This window comes from Pristiophorus japonicus, chromosome 19 (assembly GCF_044704955.1).
Source record: "Pristiophorus japonicus isolate sPriJap1 chromosome 19, sPriJap1.hap1, whole genome shotgun sequence".
Classification (NCBI taxonomy): Eukaryota; Metazoa; Chordata; class Chondrichthyes; family Pristiophoridae; genus Pristiophorus; species Pristiophorus japonicus.
The window spans coordinates 37,388,566-37,409,586 of NC_091995.1; positions in this window are offsets into that span (position 1 = coordinate 37,388,566).

Here is a 21,021-nt window from a genome sequence, read left to right on the forward strand (position 1 = left end):
GTTCGTTCTGTCATTTTTTTCCTCCTCTTTTTACCTCTTTTCTTTTCCTATTTATTGTCGTCCTCTTTTTCGCTTCCCCTTTTCCTCTTTTCTTTCTCTCTTTACCCCCTCTCATGCACCTATTATTCCACATATGGAAATCCAGAACTTGCGATCAGTCAAGTTACGCTGCGACAGGTCATCGAACCGTAAAATATGAATTGCTGAAGAACAGTTGGGCTATTGGCTCAACAACGGCCCAGCAAATCTTATGGCTGGTAAAATCAGCTGTAGGGCCTGCTTTCATCAACATAAATGTATATATAAGGCTTAAGCACAATAGTTTAAAATTGACAATTACGCACATAAACTTTAAATGAGATTTTGCAAATATTGGACTGCTTTAATATATTTATAATTATTATTCTTAAATGAGAGAAGAAACATTTTTGCAAAGTGCAAGATATAGAAAGAAAACTGCAGAGCTACAACGAGTGATCGAGAGGTAGAGTTGCAGACAGATAGAGATGGAGGTTCCACAAGAGCAGAAGTTGTTGCGTGGGGACTAGAGGAAACAGAAAGACAACAAGAGGGAGTTAGAAAAGTGGAGTGAGTACCAGGGAGAGACACTGAGTGGCAGATGCAAAGAAACAAGGTAAAACGACAAGAGCCAAGCAGAAAGAGAGATGTTCTGATTGAGAAAGATAGTGTGAGAGAGAGAGAGGTATGGAAAGAGGGAGGTGTGCCCTCTGTCCGGAAATGTCTTGACATACTAGATGTACCAGTGTGAGCTATTACTGCAAGGTAATTATTACAATTAATACACAGCTAAATACAACTTTGAAGTGAATAAAATACATGCATGTCTATCACATAGTACACATGGAGACTGTTAAGATACCTACCTGGCAGAGACAATATAAATTACCCCCATTGTATCCTTGATCTATTTATGCAATGAAAAGGTACAGAACGAGAAAGAGAGATAAATGTTTAAAATTTAGCTTTTAGCGGGTATGAAACAGGCGTTAACAAATCGACTGTGCATCATACACCCTGCCCCGCCTTCCTTTGCATTGGCTTCAATGAACACGGAAATTTGGTGGGGTGTGTAACTGCGGTGCATCAGTTATAACTTGTTGTATGCCTGTCGATTAGTTTCACTGTCTTTTGCTGGCTATTGTCCAGATACACTTGAGTCTGAAAATATACGTCCTACAGCCCGGTTTCCTTTTCCATTTTTTGGGTGCGGTTTAAAAAGAGATGTCAATTAGTTATGCTATAAAAATTGGTCTTGGTTTGCAGCGCTATATGGACAGTATCACCCGTCCACCTATTTATAGCCCGCTTATTATTTAGTTTTGTTAAAGGCAGCAGAACTAATATCAGGCTGGCCATATAACATGCACCCAATATGATGAAGCCTGGTTAGCGCTACAGCCCGATATCTAGAATATCGATACATTTGAGTCCGTTTCATGTTATCGGCTCAGACCACTTCCTGCTCAAATGCCTTATTTGTTGCATTATACAGCGTAGGTTGTGTATGTATCTTTTCCCCCAAAATATTTCTCAAAAGGCTTTCAGTGTGTCTGAACTTTCTCATATCCATGCTAAAAGTGACATTAAAATTAAAATTTTCAAAAATTGCATCCCAAAGAATAACATGATTCTATTAACTCGTTTTGTATTTTTTAATATTTTATTTTAGTTTTTATTTGAAGGATACTGTTTCCGAAGAAACATTGCCATGTTTTGAGGGTCGTTGTCCAGAATTTTGAGAGTTTCCGCTCATTACTGATTTTTCAGTGTGAAAATGTACAGTGCTTACTTTCCTAGATGCATTATTCAATATTTAAATGACTGGCTATCTCCCTATTTGCAACTAATAGAGTCACATCATTTCCAAGCATTTATGTGAGAAAATGATGTAATATCAGTTAAAAGATGCTGTTTCTGTAGTGATTTTTCTATTAGAAACAGGGAGATGTGTCTGAGAGAAAAGGGAACATATCCTCAGCAGGCATTATCGATCAGCCAGCCATTTTACAAACTGTCTGATTTATTTTTCGAATGCAAGTTAAAATCGGATAGTCTCTGCAGTGGATGACTGATCCAAAACACCAGTTTGATACTCTGGTGGCAATTAGGCAATGCACCCAACGGTGTATTTCCCCATCTTAATTTGAGCCCATTAAAAAAAGTTGGAATCTTGAAGCAGGCTTCCTCAAATTATCATCTGCTATTATTATTTCATGTGGTTGATGCAGATGTCGAGCACCAACCAAAATTTGCATCGGCTCTTTAACGAGGTGCTTGTGATTTATGCTGAACTCCATTCGGCTGTCAAAGCAACAACAGTGTTGTCAAAGTTGTGTGTCTCCTAAACGGCTTGCATGTTACTTCAAGCGAAGGTGAGGGATATTGTTTACATTCTGGTGAATGGGGAGACGTTCGTTTTCCAAGATTCACCTGCTTTCCTAGAATGGATGACAAAACATGTAAGAGAAAACATTGGACTAATAGGAAAAGCATATGAAATACAATAAATAACACAGATCCTGGCGAATGGGGAAGATACAAAGAACAACAAAATGTGAGACAGCAGATAGTAAGAGCTACAACAAGGGTGTATGACACGAGACTTGCTGTGGGAATCGAAACCAACACAATTTGTTTCAACTATTATATTGTGAAAGGGAAACTGGTCAGGAGCAATGTTGGCCCCTTGAATACTGGCAACGGTGCTATTGTCACTGAAACAAATAAATGGCGAACATTTTGAATAATAATTGAAATTAGTATTTACAGTAGACACTTTCATGTATTTCCTCACTTTATGTTGAGGAAACGGTGATTGGCCTGGAAGCTCTGTCAGATGCCTGCATTGCTACCTTTCAGCCGGAGGAAGTAGATAATTAATGTTGTGCTCAGCAGTCCTGATAGAAGTTCAAAGCATATATTGACAGACAGACTCGTAACACGCTGATACAGGGTGAGCTAAAGTTAACAATGGAATCCAAATGCAAACTGCAGCTTCAATGTTTACCTTGGCAAAATTTCGATGGATTCGTTTCTGGACATTTTTATTTGCAACACATAAAGCTCTGACCGGTCGGTCCCCTTGAATGACAACTACTGATTGCTGATTGGTTCCCTTGGAGGACAAAGCACACGCAACCGTTTCTCTGGAATGTGGAATAATTAGATCCTCCGAACCGATGTAATCAGTGACTTTCCAAAATGTAATTCGTGCCATTCTGGATGCTGACTCCAGATAGCCAGTGCACAGTTGGCTGACATGGATCACCCTCACGGGTTATGAACTTCAACCAGACCCTAAAAATAGGTTCCACCCTCACCAACCAAGTCCCTGACCTCATTCCCCTCTACGCCCAAGGTTCTAATCTCCTCATCCCCCACACAAATTACTGACTTCCCCCTCCCAAGCTCCTGATGTCCTCCTCACAATAGTCTAAGATTCTCCCACCGCTCACATCCCTGAACTAAGCCCAGTCACCTACCACCTGCCGGCAGAGATGGGAATTTTGCATTGGTCACAGACTGTTAATAGCTTTATTGGGTATGAAGTGAATAGTGACAGTGTTGAGACTTCTGCACGTCATCCAATCCGATGACATTACCTGCCACACATATACCGAGCATTCCGAGAAATGAAGCAGGTGTCGGGGAGGAGAGGGAGAACGGCAGTCGGGAGCGTGATTTTGAGGATTGATGCCGATAAAAGGCCAGGAGCAGCGGCAGTCGGCAGCACGGAGCGGAAGGTCGAGGATTGAGTCGTATAAAAGGCCAGCAGCAGCAGCAGTCCGGAGCGGCAGTCGGGAGTGGGAGATCGAGGATTGACGCCGATAAAATGCCAAGAGCATCGGCAGTCGGGAATGGCAGTCAGGAGCAGGAGGTCGAGGATCGAAGCCTATAAAAGGCCAGGAGCAGCAGCAGTCAGAAATGGCAATCGGGAGCGGGAAGTCGAGGATCGAGGCCTTTAAAAGGCCAAGAGCAGCGACAGTCGGTAGCGGGAGGTCGAGGATCGAGGCCTATAAAATGCTAGGAGCGGCGGCAGTCGGGAGTGGTAATCGGGAGAAGGAAGTCAAGAATCGAGACCTATAAAAGGCTAGGAGCGCCGGCGGTCAGGAGTGGGAGGTCGAGGATCGAGGCCTCTAAAAGGCCAGGATCAGCGACAGTCGGTAGCGTCAGTCGGGTGCAGGAGGTCGAGGGTCGAAGCCTATAAAAGGCCAGGAGCAGCGGCAGTCGAGAGCGGAGATTGGGAGCAGGAGGTCGAGGATCGAGGCCTATAAAAGATCAGGAGCAGCGCATTCGGGAGCAGGAATCGGTGCTAAAGTAAACAATGAAGTAGTAAAATAAAATAGAAGTGTGATGTCACAGCCAAGCGGGTAAGTGATTGGCTGGTGGATTGGTTAGTATTTAATCTTTTTCATTTTATTTTTCTTTTCTTATCAGTAGGAAACCTTTGGCATTGTTGCAAAATTAAGTTAATCTAAGCGTTAAGTCATGGCAGAAGAGCCCAGACCCGTCTCATGCTCCTCCTGTGCTATGTGAGAAGTCAGTGACGCTTCCAGTCTCCCTGACTACGATGTGTGCAGGAAATGTGTCCAGCTACAACTCCTGACAGACCACATTGCGGCACTGGAGCCTCCCATGTATTCACTCTGAAGCATCTGCGAAGCTGAGGATGTTGCGAATAGGACACTTAGTGAGTTGGTCACACAGCAGCTAAAGGTTACACAGGCAGATAGGGAACGGGTGACCATCAAGCAGAAGAGTGGAACGAAGGTAGTCAAGCGGTCCCTGAGGTCATCTCCCTCCAAAACATATATACGGTTTTTAGTAATGATGGGGGAGATGACTCATCGGGGAAGGCAGCAGCATCCAAGTCCATGGCTGTTATGTATGTAAACCTGTAATTATCATGTCTAACCACCAGAGGGCTTATCCCCTGGAGTCCTAATGGATCCCACAATCCCTTGCGAGGACCTTTATATATGGAGACCACACAGGCTGGAAGTGCACTCTGAGATCTGTAATAAAGGACTGCGGACTTGCTTACTTTGAGCTTGCAGTATCTAGACTGACTTCTTATCCAAGACATAACAACTGATGACGAGATACAGATGACGAACCCCAATGCAACAATGCAGAGAACTGTGGGCTTCCTGGAGAAATTTTCAGAGGGAGATGATTTGGAAACCTTCCTGGAGCAACTTGACCAATACTTCATGGCCAACGAGCTGGATGGAGAAGGGAACGCTGCCAAATGAAGGGCGATCCCCCTCATCATTTGCTGGGCATCAACATATGGCCTCATGAAAAACAAGCTCGCTCCAGCAAAACCCACAGACAAGTCATAAGCTGAGCTGTGCACACTTGTCCAGGAGCATCTAAACCTGAAGGAAAGCATTCTGATGGCAAGGTATTGGTACTACACCAACAAGAGCTCTGAAGGCCAGGAAGTGGCGAGCTTCGTCGCTGAGTTAAGGCACCTTGCAGGCCATTTCGAATTTGAAGGGCACTTGAAGCATATGCTCAGGGATTTGTTTGTATGTGGCATTGGCCATGAAGAAATACTTCACAAACTTTTGACGGTAGAGACCCCAAGCTTGAGTAAAGCCATAGCGTTAGCCCAGGCGTTTATCACCACAGTGACAATACCAAACAAATTTCCCAGCACACTCATGCTGCTGCAAATATTTTGAACAAAGTAACTTTGTTTTTGAATTGAAATGTAGATGGCAGGAATTACACACCTGTAGCTGCACGTCTGCAGATGACTCAGAGTCTGCCATCAAGGGTGTTGAATACAAGGCCATTAACACCTTGTTGGCGCTGCAGTGGTGATCATCGATTCTCTTCATACCGCTTCAAAGGATACATTCGCAAGGGCTGTGGAACAATGGGACAGTACCAACTTTGGTGCAGGCGAACTGCTAATCCTGCAAACCTCCATGTTGCAGAGTAGGACAGATCCACGGTGGAGCTTGACGAACTAGAGCCTCAGGCCAAGGAGGCAGAGGTATATGGCGTGCACACATTTAACAAAAAGTGTCCCCCGATAATGCTGAAGGTTGAATTAAATGGACCCGGTGTCCATGGAGCTGGACACGGGCGCAAGCCAGTCCATATGATTAAAAAGACTTTCAATAAGTTGTGGTGTGAAAAGGCTTCAAGCCAGTCCTGACTCCCACCCATACCAAACTCAGAACGTACACAAAGGAACTGATTCATGTAATTGGCAGTGCTACCGTAAAGGTTTCCTACAATGGAGCGGTACACGATTTACCACTTTGTGGTACTGGGCGATGGCCCCATGCTGTTTGGCAGGAGCTGGCTGGGAAAGATACACTGGAACTGGGACAATGTCCGAGTGCTTTCGTCCGTTGAAGACTCCTCCTGTGCCCACGTTCCCACGCAAGTTCGAAGTAGGCATCGGGAATTTCCAAGGAGCAAAAGTGCAAATCCATTTGATTCCGAGGGCGCGTCCCATCCATCACAAGGTGAGAGAAGTACCTTACATCATCAGAGAGAGGATGGAGATTGAGCTGGGCAGGCTGCGATGAGAGGGCATAATTTCGCCGATCGTATTCAATGAGTGGGCAAGTCTGATTGATCCAGTCCTCAAGGGAGATGGCACCATCAGAATCTGTGGTGATTACAAAGTAACTGTCATTCATTTCTCACTGCAGGATTAATACCCACTACCAAAGGCAGACGACCTATTTGTGAAGCTGGCGGGAGGGAAAACATTCACGAAGCTGGATTTGACCTTGGCCTACATGACACAGGAGCTGGAGGAATGTTAGAAAGGCCTCACCTGCATCAACACGCACAAAGATCATTTCATTTACAGCAGATGCCCGCTTGGGATTCGATCGGCTGCGGCGATACTCCAGAGGAACATGTAAAGCTTGCTGAAGATGGTCCCGTGCACCATCGTCTGCCAGGACGATATCTTTTGCAGGTCGGGACACCGTTGAGCAGCTGCGGAACCTGGAGGAGGTTCTTAATCAGCTGAATCTTTTGGGGTTCAGGCTAAAATGCTCGAAGTGTGTTTATCTGGCACCTGAAATGGAGTTCCTGCGGCAAAGAATTGCGGCGGATGGCATCAGGCCCACCAATTCAAAGACGCAGGCAATCAAAAATGCACCAAGACCACAGAACGTGATGGAACTGCAGTAGTTTCTAGGACTCCTGAACTATTTTTGTACCTTCTTACCGGGTCTTAGCGCATTGTTAGAACCCCTGCACTCTTTATTGCATGAAGAAGATGAATGGGTATGAGGTAAAAGCCAAGAAAATGCCTTTGAGAAAGCAAGGAAACAGTTCGGTTGAAACAAATTGCGTGTGTTGTACGATCGATGTAAACGTTTGGTACTAGCATGTGATGCATCGTCATACAAAGTTGGGTTAGTAATTGTCACAAGCTAATGAATTTGGGATATTGCAACCGGTTGCTGTTGCATCCAGGAGTCTGTCTAAGTCCGAGAAGGCCTGCAGTATGATCAAAAATAAGCATTAGCCTGTGCTTACGGGGTAAAGAAAAGGCATCAATATCTGTTTGGGCTCAAATGTGAATTGGAAACTGACCATAAGCCGTTTATATCCCTCTTTTCTGAAAATAAGGGGATCAATACGAATTCATCGACCCTTATCCAGAGATGGGCGCTCACGTTGTCTGCATACAATAATGCCATGCACCACCGGCCAAGCACAGACAACTGTGGCTATGCTCTCAGTAGGCTACCATTGACATCCATCGGTGTGGAGGTGGCACAACCTGCAGAGTTAGTTATGGTAATGGAAACATTTGAGAGTGAGCAATTACGTGTTAACACCCGACAGATTAGAAAATGGATGAGCCAGGAGCCCTTACTGTCCTTACGAAACAACTGTGTGCTCCATAGGAGTTGGTCTAGTGTCCCATTTGAGATGCAGGAAGAAATAAAGACATACCAGCAGCACAATGATGAAATGTCTTTCCAGGCAGACTGCCTCCAATGGGGTAATCGGCTAATTGTGCCAAAAATGTTGTGCAGGGGCACTTTCATTACTGATCTACACAGTACCCACCCAGTCATTGTAACGATGAAAGCGATAGGCAGATCCCATGTGTGGTGGCCCGGTATCAATGTAGAATTAGATTCCTGTTTGCACAAATGTAATACATATTTACAGTTAAGTAATGCACCCTGAGAAGCGCCACTAAGTTTATGGTCTTGGCCCTCCAAACCGTGGTCTAGCGTTCATGTCGACAATGCAGGCCCATTCTTGGGAAAAATGTTTTTGGTGGTTGTAGATGCGTATTCAAGTGGATTGAATGTGTGATAATGGTGGCAAGCATGACCGCTGCCACCACAGAATGCCTACGGGCCATGTTTGTCATGCACTGTCTTCCAGATGTCCTTGGAAGTGACAATGGGCCGTGCTTTACCAGTGCCGAATTCAAGCAATTCATTATCCACAATGGGGTCAAATATGTCATATCTGCCCCGTTTAAGGCAGTGTACAATGGTCCGGCAGAACGAGCAGTTCAAACAATCAAGCAGAGCTTGAAAATGGTAACTGAAGGTTCACTGCACCCTCGCTTATCCCAAGTCTTGCTTTGTTACCGCACAGGACCCCATTCGATCACCGGTGTCCATCCCGCTAAACTGCTCATGAAAAGAGCAATTAAGAGAAGCCTCACGTTAATCCACCCTGATCTACATGAACAGGTGGAGAGCAGGCGGTTTCAATAGAATACATATTATGATCGCGCAAATGTGTAACGCAAAATTGAAGTAAATGATCCTGTATTTGTGTTGAAATATGGACAAGGTCCCAAGTGGATTGCTGGCACTGTTTTGACCAAAGAGTCTTTGTGGTCAAACTCGCAAATGGACTCACCTTCAGAAAACACTTGGAACTAACCGAAGTCAGATTTACTGACTATCCAGAACAACCCACTATAGACTCTACATTTTTCAACCATCCAAAACACAAACAAGTGGCAACCGACCCAGCGGTTGACCAAGAAGCAGAACCCTTCACCCGCAGCAGCCCAGCAAGACTCACAACCCCCAGCAGTTCAGCAAGGCCTGCTGTGCAGCAGCCCAGCGAAGGCCCAACAAACGACTCACCAACACCAGCATTTGCACCGAGATGATCAACCAGGGAAATGAAGGCCTCAGATCGACTCACATAGTTACACTGTTGACTTTGGAGTGGAGTGGTGTTATGTCTGTAAATCAGTAATTACCATGTCTAACCATCAGAGGGCTTATCCGCTGGAGTCCCAAGGGATCCCATAATGCCTTGCGAGCAACTATTTATAAGGAGGCCTCACAGGCTGGAGAGGCACTCTGAGTTCTATAATAAAGGACTACGGTCAAACTTATTTGAGCTTGCAGGATCCTAATCTAAGACATAACAATGGCATCATGGGTGGCTCTGCTGCACAGGAGGGCAGGGAAAAGAGTGGGAGAGCTATAGTGGTAGGGGATTCTATCGTCAGTGGAATGGATAGGCATTTCTGCGGCCGCAATCGAGAGTCCAGGATGACATGTTGCCTCCCTGGTGCAAGGGGCAAGGATGTCTCGGAGTGGCTGCAGGGCATTCTGGAGGGGGAGGGTAAACAGCCAGTTGTCACGGGGCATATGGGTACCAACGATATAGATCACAAACGGGATGAGTTCCTACAAGCTGAATTTAAGGAGCCGGGAGATAAATTAAAAAGTAGGATCTCAATGGTAGTAATCTCAGGATTAGTACCAGTGCCACATGCGAGACAGATTAGGTCTAGCAGGAGAATTAAGAGAAATACACGGCTTGAGCAATGTTGCAAGAGGGAGGGAATCAAATTCCTGGGACATTTAAACTGGTTCAGGGGAATGTGGGACCAGTACAAAAAGGACTTTGTGCACCTGGCAGGACCGGAACTGAGGTCCTCGCAGGAGTGATTGTTGGGGAGGAGTTAAACTAATATGGCAGGGGGATGGGAATCTATGCAGGGAGACAGAGGGAAGTAAAATGGTGCAGAAGCTAAAGGTACAAAGGATATAAGGAAAATTGAGTGCAGAGAAATCAAAGGCAAAGATCAAAAAGGGCCACATTACAACATAATTCTAAAAGGACAAAGAGAGTTGAAAAAAAACAAGCCTGAAGGCTATGTGTCTCAATTCGAAGAAAATTCGTAAAATTTGGCTGAATTAACTGCGCAGATAGCAGTTAATGGATATGATATAATTGCGATGATGGAGATATGGCTCCAGGGTGACCAAAGTTGGGAGTCAACAACCAGGGGTTTTTAATATTCAGAAAGGATAAACAGAAAGGAAAATAAGGTGGGGTGGCGTTGCTGATTAAAGAGGAGGTTTGCACAATAGTAAGGAAGAAAATTAGATTTTAAGATGCGGACCCTGTATGGGTACAGCTGCGGAACACCCAAAGGGCAGAAAACGTGAGGAGAGTTGTGTACAGACCACGAAACAGTAGTAGTGAGTTTGGGGACAGCATCAAACAAGAAATTAGGGATGCGTGCAATAAAGGTACAGCAGTTATCATGGATGACGTTAATCTACATATAGATTGGGCTAACCAAGCTGGAGGAGCAAGAAGATGGAGGAGAATTTCCTGGAGTGTATAAGGGATGGTTTTCCAGACCAATACGTTGAGCAACCAACTAGAGAGCTAGCCATCTTTGACTGGGTGTTGTATAACGAGAGATGTTTAATTACCAATCTTGTTGTGCGGGGTCCCTTGCGGAGGAGTGACCGTACTATGGTAGAATTCTTCATTAAGATGGAGAGTGACACAGTTAATTCAGAGACTACGGTCCTGAACTTAAAGAAAGGTAATGTCGATAGTATGAGATGTGAATTGGCTAGGATAGACTGGCGAATGATTCCAAAATTTTTACTGTGGATACGCAGTGGCCAACATTAAAGGTCACATGGATGAACGCCAACAATTGCACATCCCTGTCTGGCGCAAAAATAAAACTGGGAAGGTGGCTCAACCGTTGCTAACAAGTGAAATTAGGGAGAGTGTTATATCCAAGGAAAAGGCATATAAATTGGCCAGAAAAAGCAACAAACCTGAGGACTGGGAGAAATTTACAATTCAGCAGAGGAGGACAAAGAGTTGACTTAGGAGGGGGAAGGAGATTGTGAGAGTAAGTTTGAAGGGAACATAACAACTGACTGCAAATTCTTCTATAGATATGTGAAAAGAAAAAGATTAGCGAAGACAAATGTAGGTCCCTTGCAGTCAGAATCAGGTGAATTTAGAATGGGGAAGAAAAAAATGGTAGACCAATTGAACAAATACTTTGGTCTGTCTTCACTAAGGAAGACACAAATAAACTTTCGGAAATACTCGGGTACAGAGGGTCTAGCGAGAAGGAGGAACTGAAGGAAATCCTTATTAGTCAGGAAATTGTGTGAGGGAAATTGATGGGACTGAAGGCCGATAAATCCCCAGGTCCTGATAGTCTGCATCCCAGACTACTTAAGGAAGTGGCTCAAGAAATAGTGGATGCATTGGTGGTCCTTTTCCAACATTGTATAGACTCTAGAGTCGTTCCAATGGACTGGAGTGTTGCGAATGTAACCCCATTTTTTATAAAAGGTGGATGAGAGAAAACAGCGAATTGTCGACCAATTAGTCTAACATTGGTAGTGGGGAAAATGTTGGAATCAATTATTAAAGATGTAATAGCAGCACAATTGGAAAGCAGTGACAGGATCGGTCTAAGTCATCATAGACTTATGAAAGGGAAATCATGCTTGACAAAGCTTCTAGAATTTTTTGAGGCTGCAACTAGTAGAGTGGACAAGGGAGAACCAGTGGGTGTGGTGTATTTGGACATTGAAAAGGCTTTTGAAAAGGTACCACATGATAGATCATTTTTCAAAATTAAAGCACGTGCTCTTGGTGGTAATGTATTGACGTGGATAGAGAACTGGTTGGCAGACAGGAAGCAAAGAGTAGGAGTAAACGGGCCCTTTTCAGAATGGCAGGCAGTGACTAGTGGGGTACTGCAAGATTCAGTGCTGGGACCCCGGCTATTTGCAATATATATTAATGATTTAGATGAAGGAATTAAATGTAATATCTCCAATTTTCCAGATGACACTAAGTTGGGTGGCAGTGTGAGCAGTGAGGAGGATGCTAAGAGCCTGCAGGTTGACTTGGACAGGTTAGGTAAGTGGGCAAATGCATGGCAGATGCAGTATAATGTAGATAAATGCGACGTTATCCACCTTGGTGGCAAAAACAGGAAGGCAGAATATTATCTGAATGGTGACAGATTAGGAAAAGGGGAGGTGCAATGAGGCCTGGGTGTCATGGTACAACAGTCATTGACAGTTGGTATGCAGGTACAGTAGGCGGTGAAGAAGGCCAATGGCATCTTGGCCTTCATACCGAGAGGATTTGAGTATAGGAGCAGGAAGGTATTACTGCAGTTGTACAGGACCTTGGTGAGGCCCCACCTTGAATACTGTGTGCAGTTTTGATCTCCTAATCTGAGGAAGGACATTCTTGCTTTTGAGGGAGTGCAACAAAGGTTCAGCATACTGATTCCCGGGATGGCAGGACTGACATATGAAGAAAGACTAGATCGACTGGGCTTATATTTACTGGAAATTAGAAGAATGAGAGCAGATCTCATGGAAACTTATAAAATTCTGAAGGGATTGGACAGTTTAGATGCACGAGGAATGTTCTGGATGTTGTGAAAGTCCTGAACCAGGGTTCACAGTCTAAGTGTAAGGGGTAACTCATTTTGGACCGAGATGAGGAGAAACTTCTTCACTCAGAGAATTGTGAACCTTTGCAATTCTCTACCACAGAAAGTTGTTGAGGCCGGTTCATTCGATATATTCAAAAGGGAGCTAGATGTGGCACTTGCGGCTAAAGGGATCAAGGTGTATGGAAAGAAAGCAGGAATGCGGTACTAAAGTTAAATGAGCAGCCATGATGATATTGAATGGTGGTGCAGGCTCGAAGGGGCGAATGGTCTACTCCTGCAACTATTTTCTATGTTTCTATGATTCTATGGAGTGGGTGTAAAATCCATGTAGTTGGAATAATGTGAACTGTAAGACCACCTGGATCATGTTCTCACTCCCAATCCCTTCTCTCTTTAGCCCTGGATCACCTTGCGCCATATACATTGTGTTCTCCATGCTCATTAAACCCTCTCACCGAGTTCCTGACCTCTCCCCTTCTCGTCCCTATGATTCCACCTCCCTCCCATTCCGTGTCTTTCCCTCCCATTCTCTCTCTCTCCCCCTCCGAATGCCTCTCTGTCCCTCCCATTCTCACTCTCCCCATCCGATTACCTCTCTCAGCCTCCCATTCTCTCTCTACCAAGCCCGATTCTCTCGTACTCCGATTGCCTCTCTCCCCCTCTCCGTCTGATTCCCATTCTAACTTCACATCTCCTTCTCATTCCATCTCGTCCCTTCTCCCTCCAATTCCCTCTCTCCCTGATTATCTATCTCTCCCTCCGCTTCACTGCCTCCATATCTGTCCTCCGATTCCATCTCCTTCCGATTCCCTCTCCCTCTGAATCTCTCTCCCTCTGACTCTCTCTCCCCATTCTGTCACATTTCATTCCCTCTCCCCCTTTCTCTCCCCCTGCGATTAACTCTCCCTCCAATTCCATCTATCTTGCTCCGAGTCCATCTGCCCCCTCTCTCCTCCTCAGACTCCCTCTATACCCCTCTGCATCTCCATCTCTCACTATCCCTTCCACTCCGAAACACTTTCTCTCCCTCTGCGTCCCTCCATATCCATCTCTTTGCCCACACCCTCCAACGCCCTTTCCCTCCAATTCACTCTCTCCCCCTCTCTGTCCTCCTCCAACTCCCTCAACCTCTGAGACTCTTCACCCTCTCTCCTTTCTGATTCTGAAAACATACCACCTTCTAGTGAAAACTATTGTGTTCCCAACACAGATGAGACTGCACACATGGAGGTTAAATTAACAGTGACCTCAATCTTTTTTAAGACACTCCAGAGTGAGGAACAGGCCTTAGGAGCCGGCTGATATACAGTGCTCCCAAGGGATGCTGGGGTCACTTGGGTCTTCAGGGGATGAGCTCCCTGTTGGCGGAATATGGGAGTGCATGCTTTACAGATACACAACATCACTCCCTCGCAAAAGTCGAAGCGAAAACGATTTACAAGGTGAGGCGGTTGGGATCCTTTCCCTGGTGGCCCGCCTCGGTACAAATGTCTGTTCTGGTGTGTTGGCTGTGCCATCGCTGGGCTGGCATGTTGCTGGCCCTGCACGGCTGCTGGATGAGCCTGGCCTTGCTGGAACGTTTATTGTGATGGATTCAATTTACTGGTCCGGGGTGGTGTCGTTGATCCTTTGGGTGTGTGATGTGGGCTCGAAAAAGGTGGTGTCTGCTCTGGGTTGTTCAGGGCAGTCTGTTAACTGCAGCCTCGTTTGATCCAGGTGCTTTCTGCAAATTTGTCCATTGTCTAGTTTGACGACAAACACCCTACTCTCTTCTTTAGCTATCACCGTGCCCATGATCCACTTGGGACCATGACCATAGTTTAGCACATACACAGGGTCATTCAGATCAATTTCCCGTGACGCATTGGTGCGACCATCGTTTACATTTTGTTGCTGCCGCCTGCTCTCTACCTGATCATGCAGGTTGGGGTGGACCAGCGAGAGTCTGGTTTTAAGTGTCCTTTTCATGAGTAGCTCATCCGGGGGCACCACTGTGAGCGAGTGGGGTGTCTTGCGTTAGCTGATCAGTACTCGGGACAGGCGGGTTTGGAGTGAGCCTCCTTTGACTTGTTTTAGGCATTGTTTGATTGTTTGTACTGCCCGCTCTGCCTGCCCATTGGAGGATGGTTTAAACGGGGCCAAGGTGACATGTTTGATCCCATTGCAGGTCATGCATTCTTTAAATTTGGTACTGGTGAAACATGGCCATTGTCACTGACCAGTATGTCAGGCAGGACGTGGATAGCAAACATGGCCCTCAGGCTTTCAATGGTGCTTCCCAACATTATTTAACTTTCAATCCATTTTGAAAAAGCATCCACCAGCACCAAGAACATTTTACTGAGAAACAGGTTCACATAGTCGACATGGATCCTCGACCATGGTCTGGAGGGCCAGGACCACAAACTTAGTGGTGCCTTTCTGGGCGCGTTGCTCAACTGAGCACAGACGCGGAATTGCCGTACACAGGACTCTAAGTCAGAGTCAATACCGGGCCTCCACACGTGGGATCTGGCTATCACTTTCATCATTACTATACCCAGGTGTGTGCTGTGGAGATCCGAGATGAACGTCTCCCTGCCCTTTTTGGGTAGCACTACGCAGTTACCCCACCACAGGCAGTCTGCCTGAAAGGAAAGCTCATCCTTTTGCCGCTAGAATGGCTTGATTGGCTCTTGTATTTCAACGGAGATGCTGGCCCAGCTCCCATGCAGTACACAGTTTTTTACGAGGGACAGCAGAGGATCTTGGCAGGTCCAACTCCGAATCTGGTGGGCCATGAGAGGTGAGTTATCATTTTCAAATGCTTCCATGACCATCAACAAGTCTGCGGGCTGCGCCACCATCAACAAGTTAGCAGGCTGCGCCATTTCCACCACCGTGGTGGGCAATGGTAGCTGACTGAGAGCATCCACACAATTCTCGTAGCCTGGCCTGTGGTGGATGGTATAGTTATATGCTGATAGCGAATGCGCACCTGTGTATATGGGCTGAGGCATTAATATTTATCCCCTTGTTTTCAGCGAACAGGGATATGAGGGACTTGTGATCGTTTTCCAGCTCAAATTTGAGGCCAAACAGGTACTGATGCATTTTCTTTACCCCGAACACACGCTAATACATCTTTCTCAATCATGCTGTCGGCCATTTCTGCGTTAGAAAAGCCCTTGGAGACATAAGCGAGAGGTTGCTACTTCCCTGCAACATTAGCTTGTTGTAATACAAACCAGACTCAGTGCGACGACGCATCACATGCTAACACAAGTCTTTTACACGGGCTGCACAATACAAACAGCTTGTTGGAGCATAAAATGAATCTGGCTTTTTCAAAAGCAATTACTTGCGTTTTCCCCATAGCCAATTCTCACGTTTACGCAATAACACATGTCGGGGCTCAAAGAGTGTGCTTAACCCTGATAGGAAGTTACCAAAATAGTTGAGGAGCCGCAGGAATGACCGCAGCTTCATGACGTTCGGCGGCCTGGGCGTGTTCCTGTTAGCCTATGTCTTGGTTCCTGATAGCGTCTGTGGGCCGAATGCCGTACGCCGTGAGCATTCTCCCCAAAAACTCCACTTCTGTTGCCATGAAGACGCATTTCGACCTCTTCAGCTGCAGCCCTAGACGATCCAGTCGCTGGAGGACCGCCTCCAGGTGTTGTAGGTGCTCGACAGTTTCCTGACCTGTGACCAATACGTATTCCTGAAAAACCACCGTGCATGGTACCGACTTGAGTATGCTCTCCATGTTTCTCTGGAAGATCGCTGCAACCGACCAAATTCCAAATGGGCATCTGTTGTAGATGTACACTCCCTTGTGCGTGTTGATGCAGGTGAGACTCCTCCAGCTCCTGCATCATGTAGGCCGAAGTCAGGTCAAGCTTCGTGAACGTCTTGCTTCCTGCCAGCGTCGCAAATAGGTCATCTGCCTTAGGTAGCGGGTATTGGTCCTGTAGCGAGAAACGATTCATAGTTACTTTGTTATCACCACAAATCCTGACTGTGCCATTACTTTTGAGCACGGGAACAATGAGGCTGGCCCACTCACTGAATTCCACTGGGCAGATGATGCCCACGCGTTGCAGCCTGTCCAGCTCGATTTCCACTCTCTCCCTCATCATGTGAGGTATGGCTCCCGCCTTTTGGTCAATGGGTCGTGCCGCTGGGACCAAGTGGATCCACACCTTCACCCCAGAAAAGTTTCCAATGCCTGGCTCAAAAAGGAAAGGTAATTTGTTAAGAACCTGGGTACATGAGGACTCATCGACATGTGAAAGCGCTCGGATGTCATCCCAGTTCCAGCGGATTTTGCCCAGCCAGCTCCTCCCAAGCAGTGTGGGGCCATCGCCTGGGACAATCCAGAGTGTCAGCTCATGAACTGTGCCCTCGTAGGTGACCTTCACCATGGCGCTGCCCAGGACAGTGATGAGCTCTTAGGTGTATGTTCTCAGTTTCGTATGGAAGCGGCTCAGGGTTGGTCGGAGTGCCTTGTTGCACCACAGTCTCGCAAACATCTTTTTACACATGATGGATTGGCTAGCATCTGTCTCCAGTTCCATGGGTACGGGTATACCATTCAATTTTACATTTAGCATTATAGGTGGACATTTGGTTGAAAATGTGTGCACCCCGTGTACTTCAACATCTGCCTCCTCTCTCTGAGGCTCGAAATTGCTTTGATCCGCCATGGACCGAACTTCCTCTGCCACGTGGTGGTTAGCAGGTTTTGCAGAGCTTGCAGCTCGTCTGCAAACTCGTTGGAGGTGCCATATTGTTCCACAGCTCTTGCAAACATACCCTTTGAATCGGCATGAATATGCCGAATGGAAGTCTCCACATTGCCAACAACGTGTGAATTGCCTTGCATTCATCCTTTGTTGTGGACTCTGAGTCATCTGGGTCACCTGAGGTCTGCTGGCAGTTGCAGACACGTGGTTTCTGCCTTGTATATTTCTGCTCGCAAACACAGTTCCAGTTATTTTATGAACATTGCTAGCACTTGTGTGCTGAGAGATTTGTTTGGTGTTATCACTGGTGAACATAAAGCCTGTGCTATCGCAATGGCCTTACTGAGGGTTGGTGTCTCCACAGTCAAAAGTTTTCGTCGGATGATCTTGTGGCCAATGTCCAGTATAAAAAAGTCTCTGAGCATCTGCTCCAGGTAGTCATCAAACTCATATTATCCTGCAAGTTGCCTTAGATCGGCGACGTAGCTTGCCAGTTCCTGACCGACACCTCGCCATCAGCACGCTCTCCCTCGGGTTAAGATGCTCCTGAACCAGTGTATACAGCAGCTCATGCGACTTATCTCTGGGTTTCACCGGAGCCAGAAGATTGTTAATGCGGCTGTAGGTCGGTGGTCCACTGACCGTGAGGAGGATTGCTTTCCTTTTTGCAGCGCTTCCTTCTCCATCCAGCTCGTTGCCTACAAAGTACTGGTGTGGTTGTTCGACATAGGCTTCCAGTGCTCACCCTCCAAGAACGTCTCCAGAATGCCCACAGTTTGCTGCATCTTTGCGTTGGATTCATATATTCGTCGCCAGTTATTGTGTTCCTATAATAGATGAGACTACACACAGAGAGGTTAAAGTATCATTGACCTCAGTCTTTATTAAGACACTCTAGAGTGAGAACAGGCCTTAGGGGCCAGCTTATATACAGTGCTCCCAAGGGATGCTGGGATCGCTTGGGACTTCAGGGGTTGCGATCCCTGGTGGTGGAATATGGGAGTGCATGCATTTCAGACACACAACTGAAAGCACGAGCACCTGTGATTATTGCAGACTTGAAATTGCTATCAAAGGAAAGATTGGATATATGGGTATCATTTGACACTGCCTTTTCATGGAATTATAGAACTGTATGACTCTTTAAGGAGCAGTTCTGCTTTGCCCACACTCCCGCCTTTTTTCTGTAACCCTGTAAATTCCTGATTCTCAAGTAGCTGTCCAACTCCCTATTAAAATTATTGAGGAGTCACCATCCAGCACATTTTCAGGTAGATCATTTCAGATGTTGACAAATCTGAGTGTGAAAATATCTCTTCATCTTCCCTCTAGATTTTTATGAATGGTTTTAAATTTAAGGTGTCGGGTTATTGACCGGCAGGATGCTTTTTTCTCCCTGGACTCTATCAAAACCTCTCAACATCTTGAATCTCTCTATTAAGCAGCCTATTTATAACCTATTGATAAACTCTATTAAGGTGCAGAAGAGATGACAGCCATTCACGTCAAATGCATTTTGGAAGATTATCAATTGACTAACAATAACATTATATAATTTTTATTTAATATTGGATGTTTAAATGTGCAACACGTTTCGTGGAGAGGTGATTGTTCATGCTGAAATGTCGGTCTATGTGAAAGCACGACTTCATTAGTCCAAATCTACATACACAGTTTTAAACACACAAAATAATGAAGTACCCAAACATTTACATGAACTTGTCGCCATGCTACAAAAAAGATGCATGGAGAGTGGACATTCGAAAGCTGATAGTATGGGCGTTGTAATTCCTCTCTGATTGTAAATTCCCCCAGTGAACAAGAAGAGTAGTTACCGACAGATGCATGTTGTATGAATAGAATGATAATAAGTGTTTCCATTTTCACAGAACGCCCAGATTACTCGAAATTTGAAGATTATGATGAGCCATTAGCAGTGGTCCAACCTCGCAGTGAAACCGGCTGGTTCGATTCTCAATCCGGAGAAGGAGAGAGGTTCTGGCTGCTGATCAAAAGGCAACCATTTATTATGATGTCTGCGTGTGGTCAATGTCACAAACCTCTTCCACAGAAAACATTTTGTGAAAAGGGAACAGGGCACACATTAATTCTTTGGGCCAGGAAACAAGGTGCATTTCTGAAAAGGCTTTACACATTGTTCAGAAGTCACTTTGCAATATTACATTAACAATTGAAGATCAGATCTTCATTATTTCTTTCTTTCCTTGCTACTTTTATTTTATTCTTTTCCTCCTTTCCTTCTTTCTCCCTTTTCTTTCTTTCTTTCTCGCCTTTCTTTCTTTCTGTCTTTGTCTCTTTTCTTTCTCACTTTCACTCTTCCATCGTTTCTTGCTTTCTTTCCAACATACCTTATTCCCTTCTATCCTTCCTCCCTCCCTTCTATATATGTAATGCAACGCTGATGCCATATTATAAGACTGCAATTAAGTTATCAATACGAGGTCTGGTGGCGTAGGTAAGACATGACTCGTGTCCCCAGGTTAAAGGATCCAATAGCCTTTTATTTTGAAACATCAAATCATCTCCACTCAAATAGCTCATCAAACAAAGTCTTTTCAATGCACTAAGAATAGTCACATTCTGTCTTGTGTAAACTTTAGCTTTGCATTAGCTGTCCCTTTGTACTCAACACCCAATGGCACTCTGATTGCACTCTGCCCCAATTGATACAGTTTGGTAACGAATTGTTTTGGTCTTTGTTGTTCTATTTCACAAAGGCACAAACCGAATGGTGACAAGAATCAGAAAGTCTCTGGAAAAACGATTGTGGACATCTCACTTCTCAGTGGATTTGTGCCACAAATACAGATCTGGATCTGGTAAAACTTTCATTCTCCAGAGGACAATATTCACAAGCGATTTATTGGGCAATGGTCTGAATTATTAACATGTTAAAACACCCACTGTGTGTTGCTTATGATGTTATTGAATTAATTCTATCTTCTTTGAGTACTTAAAATTACGTGTGTTATGTTTTTGTCTGATTCAGGAACAAGTTAGTAATACTACATATAATAACACCTCAAGTGCATTGATGACGTTGTTTGATACAGACACTGGGTCTGTTCATATATGAACATGGTCCTGTTATCGACATGGTGAAACTGACCTGAAGTTACCAAGAATGCTCTCGCTAGCAAGGGAACTTTTCAGATCAAAGTGATAATCATGAGAAGAAACATCTTTAATAATGAAAAATAGCATCGGTGGAAATAGTAGTTTCTGAAGATAAATGTTCTTCAAACTCCTTGTGCAAATGTAAGACAGACCCGATGATATTTTGTTCATAAATGTGTTCAGTCATCACCAGTTCTGTTAACCCGTGGTGAGGGAAGTTTACAGAAATAAGCAAAGTGAGATTATAGTGAATGGTTTAGCATGTTCTTTAATTTCGAGGTCCCATATAATCGATAACATTTAAATGTTTATATTGTGAATGATACCCAGTCAATCATATATATATACATAAACATAGGGTTAGGATTTCATTTAAATGCACACGATTGTTCTTTTTTAACTCTGTTTTAATTT